General features: G+C 35.3%; 1 pseudogene; it reads right to left on the reverse strand.

Moving 5' to 3' along the window:
- Positions 1 to 721: 721 nt before the first annotated feature.
- LOC125414976 (NEDD8-activating enzyme E1 catalytic subunit pseudogene) lies at positions 722 to 1,387 on the reverse strand (annotated as a pseudogene).
- Between the last annotated feature and the right edge of the window lie 1,616 nt (positions 1,388 to 3,003).

The following is a 3,003-nucleotide window of genomic DNA, read 5'->3' on the forward strand; positions in this document are numbered from 1 at the left end:
GAGCCACTGGCAGTGGCACCAGGATTTTTCCCTACTGCTTTTACTGTTTTTGAGGGAACCTATTCTCTTTGGATGGATACCTTGCTCATCTTGGATATAGAAGGGAGGGCCTTGGACCTTCCCCTAAGCATTGTGCCTTGCCCTCTCTGAGGAGTGTACCTGGGATATGGGAGGAAGGGAGGGAGTGGGAGCTAGGATTGGTGTGTCAAATGAGAAAAAGATAGTGTTTTCTATTTTAAAAAATAATAAAAAAATGAAAAAAAAGAAAAAATTGAATCAAGGCAGAAATAAGAAATTCAAAAATTTCTATTATCCAATGAAAATGAATACACAACATATATAAATTTATTGGAAACATTGAAAGTGGTGCTAATGAGAAATTTCACAGCACTAAGTACCTACATTAAAAAAAAATGGAGCAAACTCATACTAGCAACTTAACAGCACACCTGAGTTCCCCACCAAAATAAGCATAAGCACACCCAATAGGAGTAGTCTTCAGTATATACTCAAACTGAGATCTGAAATCATTAAAAGAGAAACAAAGAATTATACAAAAGTCAATGAATAAAAGAGTTGATTCTTCGAAATATCGACAAAATAGACACCCAAACCGACTAAAAGACAGAGAAATAATATCCAAATTCATAACATCAGAAATGAAAAGGGGGGGACATAGTATCAGATGTAGAGGGAAGCCAGAGCATTACAAGGTCTTAGTTTAAAAACCTGTACTCAGCCAAGTTGAAAAATCTAACATAGGCAAAATCACCAGGGCGTTTTCTAGAAAGTCTTCGGTCCTTCTGTCAATCAAAGGAACAGTGGAGCCTGAGTCCAACACACCATATCTTTGTAATTTAGAAGAGATATCAGCATTTCATTGATGCTGGATATAATAGAGTCCAGGCCACACACACTAATATTGTTAGAAGAAAGCGTCGTTAAAATCTTTAATCTTGTTGAAATGTGGAACCTACCACATTGCAGTTAGGAACTCGGTCATTTAGGAATTCTGAAGCCTTCAACCTTGGGTCTTTCAACATCTTTAGGGTTAAATAAAAACTGCATGTTTAGATTGAAAACATCTATAGTGTCAATGTCTACAACATGAATCTGTCTAAAACCAGCCAGTGCCAGATTTTTAGGAACTCGCATACTAAGCCAACAACTCCAATGACTAGAACTTTACATGTTTCTGACAAGAACTGGAGCTTGGTTCGAAATCAGGGTGTGTGAAGGGTCCAGATTGTTTGAGGAACTTCTTTACATGGTTCCAGAGACCTTCCCAGTCTCCAGTGTCCCCACATTCACCATCAACAGCCATTTTCTCAGCCAGCAGCTCTTCTATTCTTCCCATTTTCTTCTCCGGCTCCTTGCCATTCGCCATATTCTTCCCCATGATTCTGGATTTTTAAAAAGCATTTTATTCATTCAGCCTATTATGATTTCATCCAATTACCATTATTTTTATAATACTCTTGGAGTTTGTTTCAGAGTTTTCTGTGTTAATCCACATAAATTTGCATACATTTTGACTATTTTTGCTTCACTGAACATTGTGCTTATTTATGTTTTGGTTTCTTATGCAGATCCTGAAGCACACATGCTTTAGGAGTATTGGTATCCTTCCCCTTCAAATCTTTGAAAGTGATGGCTTTATTCCAGATAAATAATGAAAAACTGGCCAGTAAGTCAGCATGTCAAAAAGAATATAAAAATGTGTTACCACTAAAGACTGGATAAAATTATCAAGTATAAATAGCTTCTGTTTTTTTGTTTTTTTTTTTAATTTTTCTTATTTCACTAACTATTCAGCTATCTATAGACTGCTGTCTATAATACTCTAGACATCTTGGGACTAGGTCACATACTCTGTTTCATGGTCTGATTTTCTTGTTGTTCTTGGTTGTAGTAGTTTAAAAAGGCAGAGGCAGGTGGATCTTCATGAGTTCGAGGCCAGCCTGGTCTACAAAAGCTAGTTCCAGGACAGGCTCCAAAGCTACAGAGAAACCTTCTCTCTCTCTTTTTCTTTCTCTCTGTCTCTCTGTCTCTCTGTCTCTCTGTCTCTCTCTCTCTCTCTCTCTCTCTCAATCACACACACACACACACAAAAGCCTTTTGAAGAGCTATTTATTCAGTAAATGTATATTTTAATCTCTTAATATTTCCAATGCAGACAAACATCAAACATACTAGAAATATAATAAGCAAAGTTGGAGATAAAAGGGGAGTTGGCAGATAAGGTAAAGAAAACCTAATACTTCTAGTGTAGGGTCAAATTCATAAAAATTTAAGAATGTTTTCTATACATAGATAAATGATAGTAGATGAATATCATAATGTGCTCACAGACTCAAACAGCAAAAAAGATCTGGATCCTATCTTTCTAGAGTACGCTTTACCTTTTTTCCTACTTCTGACTTCTCTGATTCTGAGAAAATGTTTTGATTCTCTCTGTCTCAGTCTTTCTCTCTCTCTCCTCCCCCACCTCCCCATGTGTGTTTGTACAGATAAACATAAAGTTATGCGTGTATGTGTTGGCTCCTACTTGTGAGCCATAGTAAAATATCAAAGTACATTTGACCTTTAACTTTTTTTTTCTTTGCAAAAGAATTCCTCACTAATCTGGAATATGGAACCTTGACTTTCCTAGCTCTACAAAGATGCCAAAGGCTCTGTCTGTCTTTGCCCCTCAAAAAGTTAGTTTACTAGTACACATACAATCATGACCAATTATTTCCTAAGTGGGTTTTTAGGTTTCAGCTTTTCATAAAAGAATGTGAGTAGTTTATTACATCTTCCAATCACTCTTTGAAAAAATTTAACATGGTCAGAAGAATATAGGTATATAAAACAAGTATACAGAATTGATAAAAATTATTTCAATAATTCATAGAGTTACTTTAAAATAATTCCTTGATATGATATAAATTTATGACTTTTTAAAGATTAAAGAGAATTTACATACATAACATAGGTTCATAATTTACATAAATTATTAAA

This window comes from Myodes glareolus, chromosome 19 (assembly GCF_982192425.1).
Source record: "Myodes glareolus chromosome 19, mMyoGla1.1, whole genome shotgun sequence".
NCBI lineage: Eukaryota > Metazoa > Chordata > Mammalia > Rodentia > Cricetidae > Myodes > Myodes glareolus.